This window comes from Salminus brasiliensis, chromosome 3, assembly GCF_030463535.1.
Source record: "Salminus brasiliensis chromosome 3, fSalBra1.hap2, whole genome shotgun sequence".
NCBI lineage: Eukaryota > Metazoa > Chordata > Actinopteri > Characiformes > Bryconidae > Salminus > Salminus brasiliensis.
The window spans coordinates 51460643-51484994 of NC_132880.1; the positions used below are offsets into that span (position 1 = coordinate 51460643).

General features: G+C 41.6%; 31 non-coding genes across 31 annotated transcripts; all 31 read right to left on the reverse strand.

Annotated features, from left to right (window-relative positions):
- Positions 1-91: 91 nt before the first annotated feature.
- Positions 92-163, reverse strand: trnap-cgg (transfer RNA proline (anticodon CGG)). The gene has a single exon. It is a non-coding gene; the product is annotated as a tRNA-Pro (tRNA).
- Positions 164-963: 800 nt separating this feature from the next.
- trnap-agg (transfer RNA proline (anticodon AGG)) lies at positions 964-1035 on the reverse strand. Its single transcript has one exon. It is a non-coding gene; the product is annotated as a tRNA-Pro (tRNA).
- A 576-nt stretch (positions 1036-1611) lies between these two features.
- On the reverse strand, positions 1612-1683 carry trnap-ugg (transfer RNA proline (anticodon UGG)). The gene has a single exon. It is a non-coding gene; the product is annotated as a tRNA-Pro (tRNA).
- A 1256-nt stretch (positions 1684-2939) lies between these two features.
- Positions 2940-3011, reverse strand: trnap-agg (transfer RNA proline (anticodon AGG)). Its single transcript has one exon. It is a non-coding gene; the product is annotated as a tRNA-Pro (tRNA).
- Positions 3012-3422: 411 nt separating this feature from the next.
- trnap-cgg (transfer RNA proline (anticodon CGG)) lies at positions 3423-3494 on the reverse strand. The gene has a single exon. It is a non-coding gene; the product is annotated as a tRNA-Pro (tRNA).
- Positions 3495-3835: 341 nt separating this feature from the next.
- On the reverse strand, positions 3836-3907 carry trnap-agg (transfer RNA proline (anticodon AGG)). Its single transcript has one exon. It is a non-coding gene; the product is annotated as a tRNA-Pro (tRNA).
- Positions 3908-4483: 576 nt separating this feature from the next.
- Positions 4484-4555, reverse strand: trnap-ugg (transfer RNA proline (anticodon UGG)). Its single transcript has one exon. It is a non-coding gene; the product is annotated as a tRNA-Pro (tRNA).
- A 1256-nt stretch (positions 4556-5811) lies between these two features.
- On the reverse strand, positions 5812-5883 carry trnap-agg (transfer RNA proline (anticodon AGG)). Its single transcript has one exon. It is a non-coding gene; the product is annotated as a tRNA-Pro (tRNA).
- Positions 5884-6294: 411 nt separating this feature from the next.
- Positions 6295-6366, reverse strand: trnap-cgg (transfer RNA proline (anticodon CGG)). The gene has a single exon. It is a non-coding gene; the product is annotated as a tRNA-Pro (tRNA).
- A 338-nt stretch (positions 6367-6704) lies between these two features.
- trnap-agg (transfer RNA proline (anticodon AGG)) lies at positions 6705-6776 on the reverse strand. Its single transcript has one exon. It is a non-coding gene; the product is annotated as a tRNA-Pro (tRNA).
- A 576-nt stretch (positions 6777-7352) lies between these two features.
- Positions 7353-7424, reverse strand: trnap-ugg (transfer RNA proline (anticodon UGG)). The gene has a single exon. It is a non-coding gene; the product is annotated as a tRNA-Pro (tRNA).
- Positions 7425-8680: 1256 nt separating this feature from the next.
- Positions 8681-8752, reverse strand: trnap-agg (transfer RNA proline (anticodon AGG)). Its single transcript has one exon. It is a non-coding gene; the product is annotated as a tRNA-Pro (tRNA).
- A 411-nt stretch (positions 8753-9163) lies between these two features.
- Positions 9164-9235, reverse strand: trnap-cgg (transfer RNA proline (anticodon CGG)). Its single transcript has one exon. It is a non-coding gene; the product is annotated as a tRNA-Pro (tRNA).
- Positions 9236-9582: 347 nt separating this feature from the next.
- trnap-agg (transfer RNA proline (anticodon AGG)) lies at positions 9583-9654 on the reverse strand. Its single transcript has one exon. It is a non-coding gene; the product is annotated as a tRNA-Pro (tRNA).
- Positions 9655-10230: 576 nt separating this feature from the next.
- trnap-ugg (transfer RNA proline (anticodon UGG)) lies at positions 10231-10302 on the reverse strand. The gene has a single exon. It is a non-coding gene; the product is annotated as a tRNA-Pro (tRNA).
- Positions 10303-11557: 1255 nt separating this feature from the next.
- trnap-agg (transfer RNA proline (anticodon AGG)) lies at positions 11558-11629 on the reverse strand. The gene has a single exon. It is a non-coding gene; the product is annotated as a tRNA-Pro (tRNA).
- Positions 11630-12040: 411 nt separating this feature from the next.
- On the reverse strand, positions 12041-12112 carry trnap-cgg (transfer RNA proline (anticodon CGG)). Its single transcript has one exon. It is a non-coding gene; the product is annotated as a tRNA-Pro (tRNA).
- Positions 12113-12437: 325 nt separating this feature from the next.
- On the reverse strand, positions 12438-12509 carry trnap-agg (transfer RNA proline (anticodon AGG)). The gene has a single exon. It is a non-coding gene; the product is annotated as a tRNA-Pro (tRNA).
- A 2166-nt stretch (positions 12510-14675) lies between these two features.
- Positions 14676-14747, reverse strand: trnap-agg (transfer RNA proline (anticodon AGG)). Its single transcript has one exon. It is a non-coding gene; the product is annotated as a tRNA-Pro (tRNA).
- Positions 14748-16601: 1854 nt separating this feature from the next.
- trnap-agg (transfer RNA proline (anticodon AGG)) lies at positions 16602-16673 on the reverse strand. The gene has a single exon. It is a non-coding gene; the product is annotated as a tRNA-Pro (tRNA).
- A 411-nt stretch (positions 16674-17084) lies between these two features.
- Positions 17085-17156, reverse strand: trnap-cgg (transfer RNA proline (anticodon CGG)). Its single transcript has one exon. It is a non-coding gene; the product is annotated as a tRNA-Pro (tRNA).
- Positions 17157-17474: 318 nt separating this feature from the next.
- On the reverse strand, positions 17475-17546 carry trnap-agg (transfer RNA proline (anticodon AGG)). The gene has a single exon. It is a non-coding gene; the product is annotated as a tRNA-Pro (tRNA).
- Positions 17547-18122: 576 nt separating this feature from the next.
- trnap-ugg (transfer RNA proline (anticodon UGG)) lies at positions 18123-18194 on the reverse strand. The gene has a single exon. It is a non-coding gene; the product is annotated as a tRNA-Pro (tRNA).
- Positions 18195-19447: 1253 nt separating this feature from the next.
- trnap-ugg (transfer RNA proline (anticodon UGG)) lies at positions 19448-19519 on the reverse strand. Its single transcript has one exon. It is a non-coding gene; the product is annotated as a tRNA-Pro (tRNA).
- Positions 19520-19930: 411 nt separating this feature from the next.
- On the reverse strand, positions 19931-20002 carry trnap-cgg (transfer RNA proline (anticodon CGG)). The gene has a single exon. It is a non-coding gene; the product is annotated as a tRNA-Pro (tRNA).
- Positions 20003-20332: 330 nt separating this feature from the next.
- trnap-agg (transfer RNA proline (anticodon AGG)) lies at positions 20333-20404 on the reverse strand. Its single transcript has one exon. It is a non-coding gene; the product is annotated as a tRNA-Pro (tRNA).
- A 576-nt stretch (positions 20405-20980) lies between these two features.
- On the reverse strand, positions 20981-21052 carry trnap-ugg (transfer RNA proline (anticodon UGG)). Its single transcript has one exon. It is a non-coding gene; the product is annotated as a tRNA-Pro (tRNA).
- Positions 21053-22308: 1256 nt separating this feature from the next.
- trnap-agg (transfer RNA proline (anticodon AGG)) lies at positions 22309-22380 on the reverse strand. Its single transcript has one exon. It is a non-coding gene; the product is annotated as a tRNA-Pro (tRNA).
- Positions 22381-22791: 411 nt separating this feature from the next.
- Positions 22792-22863, reverse strand: trnap-cgg (transfer RNA proline (anticodon CGG)). The gene has a single exon. It is a non-coding gene; the product is annotated as a tRNA-Pro (tRNA).
- A 350-nt stretch (positions 22864-23213) lies between these two features.
- Positions 23214-23285, reverse strand: trnap-agg (transfer RNA proline (anticodon AGG)). The gene has a single exon. It is a non-coding gene; the product is annotated as a tRNA-Pro (tRNA).
- A 577-nt stretch (positions 23286-23862) lies between these two features.
- Positions 23863-23934, reverse strand: trnap-ugg (transfer RNA proline (anticodon UGG)). The gene has a single exon. It is a non-coding gene; the product is annotated as a tRNA-Pro (tRNA).
- Positions 23935-24352: the final 418 nt, after the last annotated feature.

Genomic DNA, 24352 nt, shown 5'->3' on the forward strand with positions numbered 1-24352 from the left:
GCAGAAGAACCTCGAGAGCACAGTTTTACTGTATGGTTCCAGTCAGTGAACAGTGTTGATTGATAGTCCATCTATGATAACCTTAAAAGCCGGGCTCGTCCGGGATTTGAACCCGGGACCTCTCGCACCCGAAGCGAGAATCATACCCCTAGACCAACGAGCCAGACGGGCAAGTGTAGTATATTCGTTGGCTTTGCAGATGTAGAAAAGAAAGGGGGCCCCGTTTCTTGACCAAATCTACACAAATTGAACAGACATAAGATGCTGTTTAGATTTGGACATCCCGTTGGGCAGACGTGTCAGTGAGTTAAACGCTGTCCAGATGTGGCCATGGACCACTTAGGTAATGGGGGAGCTAATGGCTGTTCCCTATGGATGAAATGTAAACATTCCATATATGGCAACATTCCAACAGAATGTGGCGTGAAATAAGGTATAAAAACTCAAGGTATTCCTAAGTCGGAGAGAGAGAGACCGAAGGGCACCCAGAATTGGCAGACTCTCTCCACACTGTTCTTTCGATTGCAATAAAATATATTATTGTTACAACTAAAGACGGTGGCTACAGACTCTCCTTGTTGAATAACAAGTCCATCTCTAGAGGAAGACGAACCGAGACGACACAAGCTCAAATCGTGTATTTTCCAGAACTTTTTCAAAAGCTTCAGCTATGGTCTATGCTAAAAATAAGAAGATATATAATGAGAATAATATTAATAATAATATTAATAATAATAATAATAATAATAATAATAATACGAAGAAGAAGAATGATTATTATCATTTATTCCTACTCAGTCCCTTTGGGTAGCATATTGCTAAGATGATAATAATAAGGATTTAGCTGAGTGTAAGTTCTGATGGGGTATAGCAGGTCATTAATAAACTTCCTTCAAGAGAGGAACTGTTAGTTGATCCCAGTTTCTCACTGCTCTACGGTTTCAGTCTGCACACAAAAGAGCAGGGCTCGTCCGGGATTTGAACCCGGGACCTCTCGCACCCTAAGCGAGAATCATACCCCTAGACCAACGAGCCAGACACAGAGTAACCGTTCATAGTTTTTCAGGATTGCCACGTCTCAGCAGTTAGAGGCCTCCTCCACATGGAGTCTAGTTGTAGCACCATCTATCAGTGACTGTTAGACAGAGTCCGTTAGATCACAACATTTCTTAATGTACTAAAACAACAACCTAGCAGCTCTAAACTTCTTTCACTCTCTACTAATCATCAACTCTCACTACTGACATATCGTTTCATTAAGCTGGTCATACTGGTGGGACGGAGCGGACATGCTGGTAATGCTGGCACATCGTTCAGGGTTCCATGAATAACTACATCTGTAGTCATTAGGAAACATTCACTGCTGTAGCTGAAACTTCTTCTGAGGCCTTTTTGTAGGTTTGGTCATTTTCCTCCTCTAAGCTGATTCAGATCATGATTGGCGTTGATGGTTAATTCAGCAGGTGAGTCGTACAGGGTTTGAAATTACCTACAGGAGAGGACAGCGCGGTGCCTATCACTCAGGTAGTTCACCTGTAAGTCTCTCTCTGCTCCTGCATTGTTGGACGGGCCCTACATTCACTGATGGTCAGACCTTTCTCAGTAAAAGCAGGGCTCGTCCGGGATTTGAACCCGGGACCTCTCGCACCCAAAGCGAGAATCATACCCCTAGACCAACGAGCCATGCCTAACGAACGTGTTTGCTAGCCTTTCCACAGCTGCCACGTCACATGTTGCAGCGTTGTTAGAAATATGGTTGTCATATGGGCGCATACGAATAGTGTTGTTCCACAAGCTTGTTGTTAGGGCTAGTAAACCTTACTGGAGGAGGATGCGCACGTCGCACGCAGGTAACACAGAAATGATTATTAGGGCTAATATTATTCGACTGCGAAGTTATGGTGTTGTTGGCTTTGCTATTTTTTATTTAAGCAACACAACAACAATAAAACATTCCTGACCAGCCATAAGACTACCAACTAATATATGTTTGGAATAAACAAAAAACGAAATTAGCGATAAAATCATGAAGAATTTAAAGATGATTTATTTATTCAGTTAGTTGTTTGTTTGTTATTTTAAGTTGGTGTGAAAAAGCTGTGCTATTATCACAAATATCAGTACGGTAAGAGCGCTTCTCAACCAACCAGATTGTAAGGTCGGGACTACCGTTTGCATAATAACAAAAATAACATTTAGATAAACATTAAACATTAAATAAATGCATTTTGTATAAATAAATAAAGGTCCCTGACATTGACATCCAAAAAACTAAAGTGTCATATGCAAAACTTTACTTATAAAGTGTATGAATATATGACATGAACCAGCCCATCTGGAATCCTCCCGAATCTCCCGATGAACCACTCCGGGCTTGGTAATGCTCCAAATCTAGTAGAAAACCTTCTTTTCTGGACAGTAGAGACAGCTACTCCAACAAAATCAGAATCAACTCTTTTTAATACCCTTGATTTCAGAAGAAAACATTAAATGAGTAGTGTCCCATTATTTTAGTCAATATAGAGTGTACTTGACTGATGTTTAAATATATATTACATTTACTGAACTATTAATCTAATCTGATAAACATACCAAGCCGAGTCTTTTCTGATTTCTAACAAGTCGTTCTCGTCTAGGAGGCATTGCGTCCACCTGGCTGCTTCTCCGGTCGTCACCTCCCCCAGCGCCCTGGACACACAGGTCCCCACTGCAGCAGGAGTGCAGCCCTGATCGTGACCTGCTCGCTCGTCTGTTTCTTGGCCTCATTTTTACGTTGAGTGTATTGAAGTTGAGGAGAGACTAAATTAGGTTGCTATTTTTCTGTTGTTGTTTTTTTTTTTATTTGTGTGTGTGTTTTCATGTAATAGTTATATATTGAGATTTTGGCACGTACCAGACGACCGTTAATGTCGCCATCGTGTCCGGCAAAAAAACGAGCAGGGCTCGTCCGGGATTTGAACCCGGGACCTCTCGCACCCTAAGCGAGAATCACACCCCTAGACCAACGAGCCAGAGGCTGGGGGCAAAGTGTTTTTGTAGCCTGAGCGCCATCTATCAGTGACTACTGGAAGTGCACAATCTCTAAAACACGGATTCAGGTGGAGTGGAAGCCACATTCCAGACCCTTTGTCATTACAATATTGATGTTTTTTACTGAACTTAAAATATTTGAAAAATTAAACAGACTTCATATTAAAGTTGTTTTCTTAATGTTCTCCTTAGATGCTAGCTATCTATGACTGAAGCCGGGTCAATACGGCATCCTCCACTAAAACTAAGTAAGGTGTTCACACGCAGCTTCCAGAGGGACACACTAAAGAGCAGTGGATATGCAGAAGAACCTCGAGAGCACAGTTTTACTGTATGGTTCCAGTCAGTGAACAGTGTTGATTGATAGTCCATCTATGATAACCTTAAAAGCCGGGCTCGTCCGGGATTTGAACCCGGGACCTCTCGCACCCGAAGCGAGAATCATACCCCTAGACCAACGAGCCAGACGGGCAAGCTCAAATCGTGTATTTTCCAGAACTTTTTCAAAAGCTTTAGCTATGGTCTGTGCTAAAAATAAGAAGATATATAATGAGAATAATATTAATAATAATAATAATAATAATAATAATAATAATAATACGAAGAAGAAGAATGATTATTATCATTTATTCCTACTCAGTCCCTTTGGGTAGCATATTGCTAAGATGATAATAATAAGGATTTCGCTGAGTGGAAGTTCTGATGGGGTATAGCAGGTCATTAATAAACTTCTTTCAAGAGATAAACTGTTAGTTGATCCCAGTTTCTCACTGCTCTACGGTTTCAGTCTGCACACAAAAGAGCAGGGCTCGTCCGGGATTTGAACCCGGGACCTCTCGCACCCTAAGCGAGAATCATACCCCTAGACCAACGAGCCAGACACAGAGTAACCGTTCATAGTTTTTCAGGATTGCCACGTCTCAGCAGTTAGAGGCCTCCTCCACATGGAGTCTAGTTGTAGCACCATCTATCAGTGACTGTTAGACAGAGTCCGTTAGATCACAACATTTCTTAATGTACTAAAACAACAACCTAGCAGCTCTAAACTTCTTTCACTCTCTACTAATCATCAACTCTCACTACTGACATATCGTTTCATTAAGCTGGTCATACTGGTGGGACGGAGCGGACATGCTGGTAATGCTGGCACATCGTTCAGGGTTCCATGAATAACTACATCTGTAGTCATTAGGAAACATTCACTGCTGTAGCTGAAACTTCTTCTGAGGCCTTTTTGTAGGTTTGGTCATTTTCCTCCTCTAAGCTGATTCAGATCATGATTGGCGTTGATGGTTAATTCAGCAGGTGAGTCGTACAGGGTTTGAAATTACCTACAGGAGAGGACAGCGCGGTGCCTATCACTCAGGTAGTTCACCTGTAAGTCTCTCTCTGCTCCTGCATTGTTGGACGGGCCCTACATTCACTGATGGTCAGACCTTTCTCAGTAAAAGCAGGGCTCGTCCGGGATTTGAACCCGGGACCTCTCGCACCCAAAACGAGAATCATACCCCTAGACCAACGAGCCATGCTTAACGAACGTGTTTGCTAGCCTTTCCACAGCTGCCACGTCACATGTTGCAGCGTTGTTAGAAATATGGTTGTCATATGGGCGCATACGAATAGTGTTGTTCCACAAGCTTGTTGTTAGGGCTAGTAAACCTTGCTGGAGGAGGATGCGCACGTCGCACGCAGGTAACACAGAAATGATTATTAGGGCTAATATTATTCGACTGCGAAGTTATGGTGTTGTTGGCTTTGCTATTTTTTATTTAAGCAACACAACAACAATAAAACATTCCTGACCAGCCATAAGACTACCAACTAATATATGTTTGGAATAAACAAAAAACGAAATTAGCGATAAAATCATGAAGAATTTAAAGATGATTTATTTATTCAGTTAGTTGTTTGTTTGTTATTTTAAGTTGGTGTGAAAAAGCTGTGCTATTATCACAAATATCAGTACGGTAAGAGCGCTTCTCAACCAACCAGATTGTAAGGTCGGGACTACCGTTTGCATAATAACAAAAATAACATTTAGATAAACATTAAACATTAAATAAATGCATTTTGTATAAATAAATAAAGGTCCCTGACATTGACATCCAAAAAACTAAAGTGTCATATGCAAAACTTTACTTATAAAGTGTATGAATATATGACATGAACCAGCCCATCTGGAATCCTCCCGAATCTCCCGATGAACCACTCCGGGCTTGGTAATGCTCCAAATCTAGTAGAAAACCTTCTTTTCTGGACAGTAGAGACAGCTACTCCAACAAAATCAGAATCAACTCTTTTTAATACCCTTGATTTCAGAAGAAAACATTAAATGATTAGTGTCCCATTATTTTAGTCAATATAGAGTGTACTTGACTGATGTTTAAATATATATTACATTTACTGAACTATTAATCTAATCTGATAAACATACCAAGCCGAGTCTTTTCTGATTTCTAACAAGTCGTTCTCGTCTAGGAGGCATTGCGTCCACCTGGCTGCTTCTCCGGTCGTCACCTCCCCCAGCGCCCTGGACACACAGGTCCCCACTGCAGCAGGAGTGCAGCCCTGATCGTGACCTGCTCGCTCGTCTGTTTCTTGGCCTCATTTTTACGTTGAGTGTATTGAAGTTGAGGAGAGACTAAATTAGGTTGCTATTTTTCTGTTGTTGTTTTTTTTTTTATTTGTGTGTGTGTTTTCATGTAATAGTTATATATTGAGATTTTGGCACGTACCAGACGACCGTTAATGTCGCCATCGTGTCCGGCAAAAAAACGAGCAGGGCTCGTCCGGGATTTGAACCCGGGACCTCTCGCACCCTAAGCGAGAATCACACCCCTAGACCAACGAGCCAGAGACTGGGGGCAAAGTGTTTTTGTAGCCTGAGCGCCATCTATCAGTGACTACTGGAAGTGCACAATCTCTAAAACACGGATTCAGGTGGAGTGGAAGCCACATTCCAGACCCTTTGTCATTACAATATTGATGTTTTTTACTGAACTTAAAATATTTGAAAAATTAAACAGACTTCATATTAAAGTTGTTTTCTTAATGTTCTCCTTAGATGCTAGCTATCTATGACTGAAGCCGGGTCAATACGGCATCCTCCACTAAAACTAAGTAAGGTGTTCACACGCAGCTTCCAGAGGGACACACTAAAGAGCAGTGGATATGCAGAAGAACCTCGAGAGCACAGTTTTACTGTATGGTTCCAGTCAGTGAACAGTGTTGATTGATAGTCCATCTATGATAACCTTAAAAGCCGGGCTCGTCCGGGATTTGAACCCGGGACCTCTCGCACCCGAAGCGAGAATCATACCCCTAGACCAACGAGCCAGACGGGCAAGCTCAAATCGTGTATTTTCCAGAACTTTTTCAAAAGCTTTAGCTATGGTCTGTGCTAAAAATAAGAAGATATATAATGAGAATAATATTAATAATAATAATAATAATAATAATAATAATAATACGAAGAAGAAGAATGATTATTATCATTTATTCCTACTCAGTCCCTTTGGGTAGCATATTGCTAAGATGATAATAATAAGGATTTCGCTGAGTGGAAGTTCTGATGGGGTATAGCAGGTCATTAATAAACTTCTTTCAAGAGATAAACTGTTAGTTGATCCCAGTTTCTCACTGCTCTACGGTTTCAGTCTGCACACAAAAGAGCAGGGCTCGTCCGGGATTTGAACCCGGGACCTCTCGCACCCTAAGCGAGAATCATACCCCTAGACCAACGAGCCAGACACAGAGTAACCGTTCATAGTTTTTCAGGATTGCCACGTCTCAGCAGTTAGAGGCCTCCTCCACATGGAGTCTAGTTGTAGCACCATCTATCAGTGACTGTTAGACAGAGTCCGTTAGATCACAACATTTCTTAATGTACTAAAACAACAACCTAGCAGCTCTAAACTTCTTTCACTCTCTACTAATCATCAACTCTCACTACTGACATATCGTTTCATTAAGCTGGTCATACTGGTGGGACGGAGCGGACATGCTGGTAATGCTGGCACATCGTTCAGGGTTCCATGAATAACTACATCTGTAGTCATTAGGAAACATTCACTGCTGTAGCTGAAACTTCTTCTGAGGCCTTTTTGTAGGTTTGGTCATTTTCCTCCTCTAAGCTGATTCAGATCATGATTGGCGTTGATGGTTAATTCAGCAGGTGAGTCGTACAGGGTTTGAAATTACCTACAGGAGAGGACAGCGCGGTGCCTATCACTCAGGTAGTTCACCTGTAAGTCTCTCTCTGCTCCTGCATTGTTGGACGGGCCCTACATTCACTGATGGTCAGACCTTTCTCAGTAAAAGCAGGGCTCGTCCGGGATTTGAACCCGGGACCTCTCGCACCCAAAACGAGAATCATACCCCTAGACCAACGAGCCATGCTTAACGAACGTGTTTGCTAGCCTTTCCACAGCTGCCACGTCACATGTTGCAGCGTTGTTAGAAATATGGTTGTCATATGGGCGCATACGAATAGTGTTGTTCCACAAGCTTGTTGTTAGGGCTAGTAAACCTTGCTGGAGGAGGATGCGCACGTCGCACGCAGGTAACACAGAAATGATTATTAGGGCTAATATTATTCGACTGCGAAGTTATGGTGTTGTTGGCTTTGCTATTTTTTATTTAAGCAACACAACAACAATAAAACATTCCTGACCAGCCATAAGACTACCAACTAATATATGTTTGGAATAAACAAAAAACGAAATTAGCGATAAAATCATGAAGAATTTAAAGATGATTTATTTATTCAGTTAGTTGTTTGTTTGTTATTTTAAGTTGGTGTGAAAAAGCTGTGCTATTATCACAAATATCAGTACGGTAAGAGCGCTTCTCAACCAACCAGATTGTAAGGTCGGGACTACCGTTTGCATAATAACAAAAATAACATTTAGATAAACATTAAACATTAAATAAATGCATTTTGTATAAATAAATAAAGGTCCCTGACATTGACATCCAAAAAACTAAAGTGTCATATGCAAAACTTTACTTATAAAGTGTATGAATATATGACATGAACCAGCCCATCTGGAATCCTCCCGAATCTCCCGATGAACCACTCCGGGCTTGGTAATGCTCCAAATCTAGTAGAAAACCTTCTTTTCTGGACAGTAGAGACAGCTACTCCAACAAAATCAGAATCAACTCTTTTTAATACCCTTGATTTCAGAAGAAAACATTAAATGAGTAGTGTCCCATTATTTTAGTCAATATAGAGTGTACTTGACTGATGTTTAAATATATATTACATTTACTGAACTATTAATCTAATCTGATAAACATACCAAGCCGAGTCTTTTCTGATTTCTAACAAGTCGTTCTCGTCTAGGAGGCATTGCGTCCACCTGGCTGCTTCTCCGGTCGTCACCTCCCCCAGCGCCCTGGACACACAGGTCCCCACTGCAGCAGGAGTGCAGCCCTGATCGTGACCTGCTCGCTCGTCTGTTTCTTGGCCTCATTTTTACGTTGAGTGTATTGAAGTTGAGGAGAGACTAAATTAGGTTGCTATTTTTCTGTTGTTGTTTTTTTTTTTATTTGTGTGTGTGTTTTCATGTAATAGTTATATATTGAGATTTTGGCACGTACCAGACGACCGTTAATGTCGCCATCGTGTCCGTCAAAAAAACGAGCAGGGCTCGTCCGGGATTTGAACCCGGGACCTCTCGCACCCTAAGCGAGAATCACACCCCTAGACCAACGAGCCAGAGGCTGGGGGCAAAGTGTTTTTGTAGCCTGAGCGCCATCTATCAGTGACTACTGGAAGTGCACAATCTCTAAAACACGGATTCAGGTGGAGTGGAAGCCACATTCCAGACCCTTTGTCATTACAATATTGATGTTTTTTACTGAACTTAAAATATTTGAAAAATTAAACAGACTTCATATTAAAGTTGTTTTCTTAATGTTCTCCTTAGATGCTAGCTATCTATGACTGAAGCCGGGTCAATACGGCATCCTCCACTAAAACTAAGTAAGGTGTTCACACGCAGCTTCCAGAGGGACACACTAAAGAGCAGTGGATATGCAGAAGAACCTCGAGAGCACAGTTTTACTGTATGGTTCCAGTCAGTGAACAGTGTTGATTGATAGTCCATCTATGATAACCTTAAAAGCCGGGCTCGTCCGGGATTTGAACCCGGGACCTCTCGCACCCGAAGCGAGAATCATACCCCTAGACCAACGAGCCAGACGGGCAAGCTCAAATCGTGTATTTTCCAGAACTTTTTCAAAAGCTTTAGCTATGGTCTGTGCTAAAAATAAGAAGATATATAATGAGAATAATATTAATAATAATAATAATAATAATAATAATAATAATAATAATAATACGAAGAAGAAGAATGATTATTATCATTTATTCCTACTCAGTCCCTTTGGGTAGCATATTGCTAAGATGATAATAATAAGGATTTCGCTGAGTGGAAGTTCTGGTGGGGTATAGCAGGTCATTAATAAACTTCCTTCAAGAGATGAACTGTTAGTTGATCCCAGTTTCTCACTGCTCTACTGTTTCAGTCTGCACACAAAAGAGCAGGGCTCGTCCGGGATTTGAACCCGGGACCTCTCGCACCCTAAGCGAGAATCATACCCCTAGACCAACGAGCCAGACACAGAGTAACCGTTCATAGTTTTTCAGGATTGCCACGTCTTAGCAGTTAGAGGCCTCCTCCACATGGAGTCTAGTTGTAGCACCATCTATCAGTGACTGTTAGACAGAGTCCGTTAGATCACAACATTTCTTAATGTACTAAAACAACAACCTAGCAGCTCTAAACTTCTTTCACTCTCTACTAATCATCAACTCTCACTACTGACATATCGTTTCATTAAGCTGGTCATACTGGTGGGACGGAGCGGACATGCTGGTAATGCTGGCACATCGTTCAGGGTTCCATGAATAACTACATCTGTAGTCATTAGGAAACATTCACTGCTGTAGCTGAAACTTCTTCTGAGGCCTTTTTTTAGGTTTGGTCATTTTCCTCCTCTAAGCTGATTCAGATCATGATTGGCGTTGAAGGTTAATTCAGCAGGTGAGTCGTACAGGGTTTGAAATTACCTACAGGAGAGGACAGCGCGGTGCCTATCACTCAGGTAGTTCACCTGTAAGTCTCTCTCTGCTCCTGCATTGCTGGACGGGCCCTACATTCACTGATGGTCAGACCTTTCTCAGTAAAAGCAGGGCTCGTCCGGGATTTGAACCCGGGACCTCTCGCACCCAAAGCGAGAATCATACCCCTAGACCAACGAGCCATGCTTAACGAACGTGTTTGCTAGCCTTTCCACAGCTGCCACGTCACATGTTGCAGCGTTGTTAGAAATATGGTTGTCATATGGGCGCATACGAATAGTGTTGTTCCACAAGCTTGTTGTTAGGGCTAGTAAACCTTGCTGGAGGAGGATGCGCACGTCGCACGCAGGTAACACAGAAATGATTATTAGGGCTAATATTATTCGACTGCGAAGTTATGGTGTTGTTGTCTTTGCTATTTTTTATTTAAGCAACTCAACAACAATAAAACATTCCTGACCAGCCATAAGACTACCAACTAATATATGTTTGGAATAAACAAAAAACGAAATTAGCGATAAAATCATGAAGAATTTAAAGATGATTTATTTATTCAGTTAGTTGTTTGTTTGTTATTTTAAGTTGGTGTGAAAAAGCTGTGCTATTATCACAAATATCAGCACGGTAAGAGCGCTTCTCAACCAACCAGATTGTAAGGTCGGGACTACCGTTTGTATAATAACAGAAATAACATTTAGATAAACATTAAACATTAAATAAATGCATTTTGTATAAATAAATAAAGGTCCCTGACATTGACATCCAAAAAACTAAAGTGTCATATGCAAAACTTTACTTATAAAGTGTATGAATATATGACATGAACCAGCCCATCTGGAATCCTCCCGAATCTCCCGATGAACCACTCCGGGCTTGGTAATGCTCCAAATCTAGTAGAAAACCTTCTTCTCTGGACAGTAGAGACAGCTACTCCAACAAAATCAGAATCAACTCTTATTAATACCCTTGATTTCAGAAGAAAACATTAAATGAGTAGTGTCCCATTATTTTAGTCAATATAGAGTGTACTTGACTGATGTTTAAATATATATTACATTTACTGAACTATTAATCTAATCTGATAAACATACCAAGCCGAGTCTTTTCTGATTTCTAACAAGTCGTTCTCGTCTAGGAGGCATTGCGTCCACCTGGCTGCTTCTCCGGTCGTCACCTCCCCCAGCGCCCTGGACACACAGGTCCCCACTGCAGCAGGAGTGCAGCCCTGATCGTGACCTGCTCGCTCGTCTGTTTCTTGGCCTCATTTTTACGTTGAGTGTATTGAAGTTGAGGAGAGACTAAATTAGGTTGCTATTTTTCTGTTGTTGGTTTTTTTTTATTTGTGTGTTTGCGTTCATGTAATAGTTATATATTGAGATTTTGGCACGTACCAGACGACCGTTAATGTCGCCATCGTGTCCGGCAAAAAGACGAGCAGGGCTCGTCCGGGATTTGAACCCGGGACCTCTCGCACCCTAAGCGAGAATCATACCCCTAGACCAACGAGCCAGAGGTTGGGGGAAAAGTGTTTTTGTAGCCTGAGCGCCATCTATCAGTGACTACTGGAAGTGCACAATCTCTAAAACACGGATTCAGGTGGAGTGGAAGCCACATTCCAGACCCTTTGTCATTACAATATTGATGTTTTTTACTGAACTTAAAATATTTGAAAAATTAAACAGACTTCATATTAAAGTTGTTTTCTTAATGTTCTCCTTAGATGCTAGCTATCTATGACTGAAGCCGGGTCAATACGGCATCCTCCACTAAAACTAAGTAAGGTGTTCACACGCAGCTTCCAGAGGGACACACTAAAGAGCAGTGGATATGCAGAAGAACCTCGAGAGCACAGTTTTACTGTATGGTTCCAGTCAGTGAACAGTGTTGATTGATAGTCCATCTATGATAACCTTAAAAGCCGGGCTCGTCCGGGATTTGAACCCGGGACCTCTCGCACCCGAAGCGAGAATCATACCCCTAGACCAACGAGCCAGACGGGCAAGCTCAAATCGTGTATTTCCAGAACTTTTTCAAAAGCTTTAGCTATGGCCTATGCTAAAAATAAGAAGATATATAATGAGGAGAATAATAATAATAATAATAATAATAATACGAAGAAGAAGAATGATTATTATAATTTATTCCTACTTAGTCCCTTTGGGTAGCATATTGCTAAGATGATAATAATAAGGATTTAGCTGAGTGGAAGTTCTGATGGGGTATAGCAGGTCATTAATAAACTTCCTTCAAGAGATGAACTGTTAGTTGATCCCAGTTTCTCACTGCTCTACGGTTTCAGTCTGCACACAAAAGAGCAGGGCTCGTCCGGGATTTGAACCCGGGACCTCTCGCACCCTAAGCGAGAATCATACCCCTAGACCAACGAGCCAGACACAGAGTAACCGTTCATAGTTTTTCAGGATTGCCACGCCTTAGCAGTTAGAGGCCTCCTCCACATGGAGTCTAGTTGTAGCACCATCTATCAGTGACTGTTAGACAGAGTCCGTTAGATCACAACATTTCTTAATGTACTAAAACAACAACCTAGCAGCTCTAAACTTCTTTCACTCTCTACTAATCATCAACTTTCACTACTGACATATCGTTTCATTAAGCTGGTCATACTGGTGGGACGGAGCGGACATGCTGGTAATGCTGGCACATCGTTCAGGGTTCCATGAATAACTACATCTGTAGTCATTAGGAAACATTCACTGCTGTAGCTGAAACTTCTTCTGAGGCCTTTTTGTTGGTTTGGTCATTTTCCTCCTCTAAGCTGATTCAGATCATGATTGGCGTTGATGGTTAATTCAGCAGGTGAGTCGTACAGGGTTTGAAATTACCTACAGGAGAGGACAGCGCGGTGCCTATCACTCAGGTAGTTCACCTGTAAGTCTCTCTCTGCTCCTGCATTGCTGGACGGGCCCTACATTCACTGATGGTCAGACCTTTCTCAGTAAAAGCAGGGCTCGCCCGGGATTTGAACCCGGGACCTCTCGCACCCAAAGCGAGAATCATACCCCTAGACCAAGGAGCCACGCTTAACGAACGTGTTTGCTAGCCTTTCCACAGCTGCCACGTCACATGTTGCAGCGTTGTTAGAAATATGGTTGTCATATGGGCGCATACGAATAGTGTTGTTCCACAATCTTGTTAGGGCTAGTAAACCTTGCTGGAGGAGGATGCGCACGTCGCACGCAGGTAACACAGAAATGATTATTAGGGCTAATATTATTCGACTGCGAAGTTATGGTGTTTTTGGCTTTGCTATTTTTTATTTAAGCAACACAACAACAATAAAACATTCCTGACCAGCCATAAGACTACCAACTAATATATGTTTGGAATAAACAAAAAACGAAATTAGCGATAAAATCATGAAGAATTTAAAGATGATTTATTTATTCAGTTGTTTGTTTGTTATTTTAAGTTGGTGTGAAAAAGCTGTGCTATTATCATAAATATCAGCACGGTAAGAGCGCTTCTCAACCAACCAGATTGTAAGGTCGGGACTACCGTTTGTATAATAACAAAAATAACATTTAGATAAACATTAAACATTAAATAAATGCATTTTGTATAAATAAATAAAGGTCCCTGACATTGACATCCAAAAAACTAAAGTGTCATATGCAAAACTTTACTTATAAAGTGTATGAATATATGACATGAACCAGCCCATCTGGAATCCTCCCGAATCTCCCGATGAACCACTCCGGGCTTGGTAATGCTCCAAATCTAGTAGAAAACCTTCTTCTCTGGACAGTAGAGACAGCTACTCCAACAAAATCAGAATCAACTCTTTTTAATACCCTTGATTTCAGAAGAAAACATTAAATGAGTTGTGTCCCATTATTTTAGTCAATATAGAGTGTACTTGACTGATGTTTAAATATATATTACATTTACTGAACTATTAATCTAATCTGATAAACATACCAAGCCGAGTCTTTTCTGATTTCTAACAAGTCGTTCTCGTCTAGGAGGCATTGCGTCCACCTGGCTGCTTCTCCGGTCGTCACCTCCCCCAGCGCCCTGGACACACAGGTCCCCACTGCAGCAGGAGTGCAGCCCTGATCGTGACCTGCTCGCTCGTCTGTTTCTTGGCCTCATTTTTACGTTGAGTGTATTGAAGTTGAGGAGAGACTAAATTAGGTAGCTATTTTTCTGTTGTTGTTTTTTTTTTATTTGTGTGTTTGCGTTCATGTAATAGTTATATATTGAGATTTTGGCACGTACCAGACGACCGTTAATGTCGCCATCGTGTCCGGCAAAAAAACGAGCAGGGCTCGTCCGGGATTTGAACCCGGGACCTCTCGCACCCTAAGCGAGAATCATACCCCTAGACCAAAGAGTCAGAGGTTGGGGGAAAAGTGTTTTTGTAGCCTGAGCGCCATCTATCAGTGACTACTGGAAGTGCACAATCTCTAAAACACGGATTCAGGTGGAGTGGAAGCAGTGCCGGGTTCATTAATAAACTTCCTTCAAGAGATGAACTGTTAGTTGATCCCAGTTTCTCACTGCTCTACGGTTTCAGTCTGCACACAAAAGAGCAGGGCTCGTCCGGGATTTGAACCCGGGACCTCTCGCACCCTAAGCGAGAATCATACCCCTAAACCAACGAGCCAGACACAGAGTGACCGTTCATAGTTTTTCAGGATTGCCACGTCTTAGCAGTTAGAGGCCTCCTCCACATGGATTCTAGTTGTAGCACCATCTATCAGTGACTGTTAGACAGAGTCCGTTAGATCACAACATTTCTTAATGTACTAAAACAACAACCTAGCAGCTCTAAACTTCTTTCACTCTCTACTAATCATCAACTCTCACTACTGACATCGTTTCATTAAGCTGGTCATACTGGTGGGACGGAGCGGACATGCTGGTAATGCTGGCACATCGTTCAGGGTTTCATGAATAACTACATCTGTAGTCATTAGGAAACATTCACCGCTGTAGCTGAAACTTCTTCTGAGGCCTTTTTGTAGGTTTGGTCATTTTCCTCCTCTAAGCTGATTCAGATCATGATTGGCGTTGATGGTTAATTCAGCAGGTGAGTCGTACAGGGTTTGAAATTACCTACAGGAGAGGACAGCGTCACTCAGGTAGTTCACCTGTAAGTCTCTCTCTGCTCCTGCATTGCTGGACGGGCCCTACATTCACTGATGGTCAGACCTTTCTCAGTAAAAGCAGGGCTCGCCCGGGATTTGAACCCGGGACCTCTCGCACCCAAAGCGAGAATCACACCCCTAGACCAAGGAGCCACGCTTAACGAACGTGTTTGCTAGCCTTTCCACGGTTGTCATATGGGCGCATACGAATAGTGTTGTTCCACAAGCTTGTTTTTAGGGCTAGTAAACCTTGCTGGAGGAGGATGCGCACGTCGCACGCAGGTAACACAGAAATGATTATTAGGGCTAATATTATTCGACTGCGAAGTTATGGTGTTGTTGGCTTTGCTATTTTTTATTTAAGCAACACAACAACAATAAAACATTCCTGACCAGCCATAAGACTACCAACTAATATATGTTTGGAATAAACAAAAAACGAAATTAGCGATAAAATCATGAAGAATTTAAAGATGATTTATTTATTCAGTTAGTTGTTTGTTTGTTATTTTAAGTTGGTGTGAAAAAGCTGTGCTATTATCACAAATATCAGCACGGTAAGAGCGCTTCTCAACCAACCAGATTGTAAGGTCGGGACTACCGTTTGTATAATAACAAAAATAACATTTAGATAAACATTAAACATTAAATAAATGCATTTTGTATAAATAAATAAAGGTCCCTGACATTGACATCCAAAAAACTAAAGTGTCATATGCAAAACTTTACTTATAAAGTGTATGAATATATGACATGAACCAGCCCATCTGGAATCCTCCCGAATCTCCCGATGAACCACTCCGGGCTTGGTAATGCTCCAAATCTAGTAGAAAACCTTCTTCTCTGGACAGTAGAGACAGCTACTCCAACAAAATCAGAATCAACTCTTTTTAATACCCTTGATTTCAGAAGAAAACATTAAATGAGTAGTGTCCCATTATTTTAGTCAATATAGAGTGTACTTGACTGATGTTTAAATATATATTACATTTACTGAACTATTAATCTAATCTGATAAACATACCAAGCCGAGTCTTTTCTGATTTCTAACAAGTCGTTCTCGTCTAGGAGGCATTGCGTCCACCTGGCTGCTTCTCCGGTCGTCACCTCCCCCAGCTCCCTGGAAACACAGGTCCCCACTGCAGCAGGAGTGCAGCCCTGATCGTGACCTGCTCGCTCGTCTGTTTCTTGGCCTCATTTTTACGTTGAGTGTATTGAAGTTGATGAGAGACTAAATTAGGTTGCTTTTTTTCTGTTGTTGTTTTTTTTTTATTTGTGTGTGTGTTTTCATGTAATAGTTATATATTGAGATTTTCGCACGTACCAGACGACCGTTAATGTCGCCATCGTGTCCGGCAAAAAAACGAGCAGGGCTCGTCCGGGATTTGAACCCGGGACCTCTCGCACCCTAAGCGAGAATCATACCCCTAGACCAACGAGCCAGAGGTTGGGGGAAAAGTGTTTTTGTAGCCTGAGCGTCATCTATCAGTGACTACTGGAAGTGCACAATCTCTAAAACACGGATTCATGTGGAGTGGAAGCCACATTCCAGACCCTTTGTCATTACAATATTGATGTTTTTTACTGAACTTAAAATATTTGAAAAATTAAACAGACTTCATATTAAAGTTGTTTTCTTAATGTTCTCCTTAGATGCTAGCTATCTATGACTGAAGCCGGGTCAATACGGCATCCTCCACTAAAACTAAGTAAGGTGTTCACACGCAGCTTCCAGAGGGACACACTAAACAGCAGTGGATATGCAGAAGAACCTCGAGAGCACAGTTTTACTGTATGGTTCCAGTCAGTGAACAGTGTTGATTGATAGTCCATCTATGATAACCTTAAAAGCCTGGCTCGTCCGGGATTTGAACCCGGGACCTCTCGCACCCGAAGCGAGAATCATACCCCTAGACCAACGAGCCAGACGGGCAAGCTCAAATCGTGTATTTTCCTGAACTTTTTCAAAAGCTTTAGCTATGGCCTATGCTAAAAAATAAGAAGATGTATAATGAGAATAATAATAATAATAATAATACGAAGAAGAAGAATGATTATTATAATTTATTCCTACTCAGTCCCTTTGGGTAGCATATTGCTAAGATGATAATAATAAGAATTTAGCTGAGTGGAAGTTCTGGTGGGGTATAGCAGGTCATTAATAAACTTCCTTCAAGAGATGAACTGTTAGTTGATCCCAGTTTCTCACTGCTCTACGGTTTCAGTCTGCACACAAAAGAGCAGGGCTCGTCCGGGATTTGAACCCGGGACCTCTCGCACCCTAAGCGAGAATCATACCCCTAGACCAACGAGCCAGACACAGAGTAACCGTTCATAGTTTTTCAGGATTGCCACGTCTTAGCAGTTAGAGGCCTCCTCCACATGGAGTCTAGTTGTAGCACCATCTATCAGTGACTGTTAGACAGAGTCCGTTAAATCACAACATTTCTTAATGTACTAAAACAACAACCTAGCAGCTCTAAACTTCTTTCACTCTCTACTAATCATCAACTCTCACTACTGACATATCGTTTCATTAAGCTGGTCATACTGGTGGGACGGAGCGGACATGCTGGTAATGCTGGCACATCGTTCAGGGTTCCATGAATAACTACATCTGTAGTCATTAGGAAACATTCACTGCTGTAGCTGAAACTTCTTCTGAGGCCTTTTTGTAGGTTTGGTCATTTTCCTCCTCTAAGCTGATTCAGATCATGATTGGCGTTGATGGTTAATTCAGCAGGTGAGTCGTACAGGGTTTGAAATTACCTACAGGAGAGGACAGCGCGGTGCCTATCACTCAGGTAGTTCACCTGTAAGTCTCTCTCTGCTCCTGCATTGCTGGACGGGCCCTACATTCACTGATGGTCAGACCTTTCTCAGTAAAAGCAGGGCTCGTCCGGGATTTGAACCCGGGACCTCTCGCACCCAAAGCGAGAATCATACCCCTAGACCAACGAGCCATGCTTAACGATCGTGTTTGCTAGCCTTTCCACAGCTGCCACGTCACATGTTGCAGCGTTGTTAGAAATATGGTTGTCATATGGGCGCATACGAATAGTGTTGTTCCACAAGCTTGTTGTTAGGGCTAGTAAACCTTGCTGGAGGAGGATGCGCACGTCGCACGCAGGTAACACAGAAATGATTATTAGGGCTAATATTATTCGACTGCGAAGTTATGGTGTTGTTGGCTTTGCTATTTTTTATTTAAGCAACACAACAACAATAAAACATTCCTGACCAGCCATAAGACTACCAACTAATATATGTTTGGAATAAACAAAAAACGAAATTAGCGATAAAATCATGAAGAATTTAAAGATGATTTATTTATTCAGTTAGTTGTTTGTTTGTTATTTTAAGTTGGTGTGAAAAAGCTGTGCTATTATCACAAATATCAGCACGGTAAGAGCGCTTCTCAACCAACCAGATTGTAAGGTCGGGACTACCGTTTGTATAATAACAAAAATAACATTTAGATAAACATTATACATTAAATAATTGCATTTTGTATAAATAAATAAAGGTCCCTGACATTGACATCCAAAAAACTAAAGTGTCATATGCAAAACTTTACTTATAAAGTGTATGAATATATGACATGAACCAGCCCATCTGGAATCCTCCCGAATCTCCCGATGAACCACTCCGGGCTTGGTAATGCTCCAAATCTAGTAGAAAACCTTCTTCTCTGGACAGTAGAGACAGCTACTCCAACAAAATCAGAATCAACTCTTTTTAATACCCTTGATTTCAGAAGAAAACATTAAATGAGTAGTGTCCCATTATTTTAGTCAATATAGAGTGTACTTGACTGATGTTTAAATATATATTACATTTACTGAACTATTAATCTAATCTGATAAACATACCAAGCCGAGTCTTTTCTGATTTCTAACAAGTCATTCTCGTCTAGGAGGCATTGCGTCCACCTGGCTGCTTCTCCGGTCGTCACCTCCCCCAGCGCCCTGGAAACACAGGTCCCCACTGCAGCAGGAGTGCAGCCCTGATCGTGACCTGCTCGCTCGTCTGTTTCTTGGCCTCATTTTTACGTTGAGTGTATTGAAGTTGAGGAGAGACTAAATTAGGTTGCTTTTTTTCTGTTGTTGTTTTTTTTTTTTGTGTGTGTGTTTTCATGTAATAGTTATATATTGAGATTTTCGCACGTACCAGACGACCGTTAATGTCGCCATCGTGTCCGGCAAAAAAACGAGGAGGGCTCGTCCGGGATTTGAACCCGGGACCTCTCGCACCCAAAGCGAGAATCATACCCCTAGACCAACGAGCCAGAGGTTGGGGGAAAAGTGTTTTTGTAGCCTGAGCGTCATCTATCAGTGACTACTGGAAGTGCACAATCTCTAAAACACGGATTCAGGTGGAGTGGAAGCCACATTCCAGACCCTTTGTCATTACAATATTGATGTTTTTTACTGAACTTAAAATATTTGAAAAATTAAACAGACTTCATATTGAAGTTGTTTTCTTAATGTTCTCCTTAGATGCTAGCTATCTATGACTGAAGCCGGGTCAATACGGCATCCTCCACTAAAACTAAGTAAGGTGTTCACACGCAGCTTCCAGAGGGACACACTAAAGAGCAGTGGATATGCAGAAGAACCTCGAGAGCACAGTTTTACTGTATGGTTCCAGTCAGTGAACAGTGTTGATTGATAGTCCATCTATGATAACCTTAAAAGCCGGGCTCGTCCGGGATTTGAACCCGGGACCTCTCGCACCCGAAGCGAGAATCATACCCCTAGACCAACGAGCCAGACGGGTAAGCTCAAATCGTGTATTTTCCAGAACTTTTTCAAAAGCTTTAGCTATGGCCTATGCTAAAAAATAAGAAGATGTATAATGAGAATAATAATAATAATAATAATAATAATAATAATACGAAGAAGAAGAATGATTATTATAATTTATTCCTACTCAGTCCCTTTGGGTAGCATATTGCTAAGATGATAATAATAAGAATTTAGCTGAGTGGAAGTTCTGGTGGGGTATAGCAGATCATTAATAAACTTCCTTCAAGAGATGAACTGTTAGTTGATCCCAGTTTCTCACTGCTCTACGGTTTCAGTCTGCACACAAAAGAGCAGGGCTCGTCCGGGATTTGAACCCGGGACCTCTCGCACCCTAAGCGAGAATCATACCCCTAGACCAACGAGCCAGACACAGAGTAACCGTTCATAGTTTTTCAGGATTGCCACGTCTTAGCAGTTAGAGGCCTCCTCCACATGGAGTCTAGTTGTAGCACCATCTATCAGTGACTGTTAGACAGAGTCCGTTAGATCACAACATTTCTTAATGTACTAAAACAACAACCTAGCAGCTCTAAACTTCTTTCACTCTCTACTAATCATCAACTCTCACTACTGACATATCGTTTCATTAAGCTGGTCATACTGGTGGGACGGAGCGGACATGCTGGTAATGCTGGCACATCGTTCAGGGTTCCATGAATAACTACATCTGTAGTCATTAGGAAACATTCACTGCTGTAGCTGAAACTTCTTCTGAGGCCTTTTTGTAGGTTTGGTCATTTTCCTCCTCTAAGCTGATTCAGATCATGATTGGCGTTGATGGTTAATTCAGCAGGTGAGTCGTACAGGGTTTGAAATTACCTACAGGAGAGGACAGCGCGGTGCCTATCACTCAGGTAGTTCACCTGTAAGTCTCTCTCTGCTCCTGCATTGCTGGACGGGCCCTACATTCACTGATGGTCAGACCTTTCTCAGTAAAAGCAGGGCTCGTCCGGGATTTGAACCTGGGACCTCTCGCACCCAAAGCGAGAATCATACCCCTAGACCAACGAGCCATGCTTAACGATCGTGTTTGCTAGCCTTTCCACAGCTGCCACGTCACATGTTGCAGCGTTGTTAGAAATATGGTTGTCATATGGGCGCATACGAATAGTGTTGTTCCACAAGCTTGTTGTTAGGGCTAGTAAACCTTGCTGGAGGAGGATGCGCACGTCGCACGCAGGTAACACAGAAATGATTATTAGGGCTAATATTATTCGACTGCGAAGTTATGGTGTTGTTGGCTTTGCTATTTTTTATTTAAGCAACACAACAACAATAAAACATTCCTGACCAGCCATAAGACTACCAACTAATATATGTTTGGAATAAACAAAAAACGAAATTAGCGATAAAATCATGAAGAATTTAAAGATGATTTATTTATTCAGTTAGTTGTTTGTTTGTTATTTTAAGTTGGTGTGAAAAAGCTGTGCTATTATCACAAATATCAGCAAGGTAAGAGCGCTTCTCAACCAACCAGATTGTAAGGTCGGGACTACCGTTTGTATAATAACAAAAATAACATTTAGATAAACATTAAACATTAAATAAATGCATTTTGTATAAATAAATAAAGGTCCCTGACATTGACATCCAAAAAACTAAAGTGTCATATGCAAAACTTTACTTATAAAGTGTATGAATATATGACATGAACCAGCCCATCTGGAATCCTCCCGAATCTCCCGATGAACCACTCCGGGCTTGGTAATGCTCCAAATCTAGTAGAAAACCTTCTTCTCTGGACAGTAGAGACAGCTACTCCAACAAAATCAGAATCAACTCTTTTTAATACCCTTGATTTCAGAAGAAAACATTAAATGAGTTGTGTCCCATTATTTTAGTCAATATAGAGTGTACTTGACTGATGTTTAAATATATATTACATTTACTGAACTATTAATCTAATCTGATAAACATACCAAGCCGAGTCTTTTCTGATTTCTAACAAGTCGTTCTCGTCTAGGAGGCATTGCGTCCACCTGGCTGCTTCTCCGGTCGTCACCTCCCCCAGCGCCCTGGACACACAGGTCCCCACTGCAGCAGGAGTGCAGCCCTGATCGTGACCTGCTCGCTCGTCTGTTTCTTGGCCTCATTTTTACGTTGAGTGTATTGAAGTTAAGGAGAGACTAAATTAGGTTGCTTTTTTCTGTTGTTGTTTTTTTTTTTTATTTGTGTGTTTGTGTTCATGTAATAGTTATATATTGAGATTTTGGCACGTACCAGACGACCGTTAATGTCGCCATCGTGTCCGGCAAAAAAACGAGCAGGGCTCGTCCGGGATTTGAACCCGGGACCTCTCGCACCCTAAGCGAGAATCATACCCCTAGACCAACGAGCCAGAGGTTGGGGGAAAAGTGTTTTTGTAGCCTGAGCGCCATCTATCAGTGACTACTGGAAGTGCACAATCTCTAAAACACGGATTCAGGTGGAGTGGAAGCCACATTCCAGACCCTTTGTCATTACAATATTGATGTTTTTTACTGAACTTAAAATATTTGAAAAATTAAACAGACTTCATATTAAAGTTGTTTTCTTAATGTTCTCCTTAGATGCTAGCTATCTATGACTGAAGCCGGGTCAATACGGCATCCTCCACTAAAACTAAGTAAGGTGTTCACACGCAGCTTCCAGAGGGACACACTAAAGAGCAGTGGATATGCAGAAGAACCTCGAGAGCACAGTTTTACTGTATGGTTCCAGTCAGTGAACAGTGTTGATTGATAGTCCATCTATGATAACCTTAAAAACCGGGCTCGTCCGGGATTTGAACCCGGGACCTCTCGCACCCGAAGCGAGAATCATACCCCTAGACCAACGAGCCAGACGGGCAAGCTCAAATCGTGTATTTTCCAGAACTTTTTTAAAAGCTTTAGCTATGGCCTATGCTAAAAATAAGAAGATATATAATGAGAATAATAATAATAATAATAATAATAATAATAATAATAATAATAATAATAATAATACGAAGAAGAAGAATGATTATTATAACATATTCCTACTCAGTCCCTTTGGGTAGCATATTGCTAAGATGATAATAATAAGGATTTAGCTGAGTGGAAGTTCTGATGGGGTATAGCAGGTCATTAATAAACTTCCTTCAAGAGATGAACTGTTAGTTGATCCCAGTTTCTCACTGCTCTACGGTTTCAGTCTGCACACAAAAGAGCGGGGCTCGTTCGGGATTTGAACCCGGGACCTCTCGCACCCTAAGCGAGAATCATACCCCTAGACCAACGAGCCAGACACAGAGTAACCGTTCATAGTTTTTCAGGATTGCCACGTCTCAGCAGTTAGAGGCCTCCTCCACATGGAGTCTAGTTGTAGCACCATCTATCAGTGACTGTTAGACAGAGTCCGTTAGATCACAACATTTCTTAATGTACTAAAACAACAACCTAGCAGCTCTAAACTTCTTTCACTCTCTACTAATCATCAACTCTCACTACTGACATATCGTTTCATTAAGCTGGTCATACTGGTGGGACGGAGCGGACATGCTGGTAATGCTGGCACATCGTTCAGGGTTCCATGAATAACTACATCTGTAGTCATTAGGAAACATTCACTGCTGTAGCTGAAACTTCTTCTGAGGCCTTTTTGTTGGTTTGGTCATTTTTTCTCCTCTAAGCTGATTCAGATCATTATTGGCGTTGATGGTTAATTCAGCAGGTGAGTCGTACAGGGTTTGAAATTACCTACAGGAGAGGACAGCGCGGTGCCTATCACTCAGGTAGTTCACCTGTAAGTCTCTCTCTGCTCCTGCATTGCTGGACGGGCCCTACATTCACTGATGGTCAGACCTTTCTCAGTAAAAGCAGGGCTCGCCCGGGATTTGAACCCGGGACCTCTCGCACCCAAAGCGAGAATCATACCCCTAGACCAACGAGCCACGCTTAACGAACGTGTTTGCTAGCCTTTCCACAGCTGCCACGTCACATGTTGCAGCGTTGTTAGAAATACGGTTGTCATATGGGCGCATACGAATAGTGTTGTTCCACAAGCTTGTTTTTAGGGCTAGTAAACCTTGCTGGAGGAGGATGCGCACGTCGCACGCAGGTAACACAGAAATGATTATTAGGGCTAATATTATTCGACTGCGAAGTTATGGTGTTGTTGGCTTTGCTATTTTTTACTTAAGCAACACAACAACAATAAAACATTCCTGACCAGCCATAAGACTACCAACTAATATATGTTTGGAATAAACAAAAAACGAAATTAGCGATAAAATCATGAAGAATTTAAAGATGATTTATTTATTCAGTTAGTTGTTTGTTTGTTATTTTAAGTTGGTGTGAAAAAGCTGT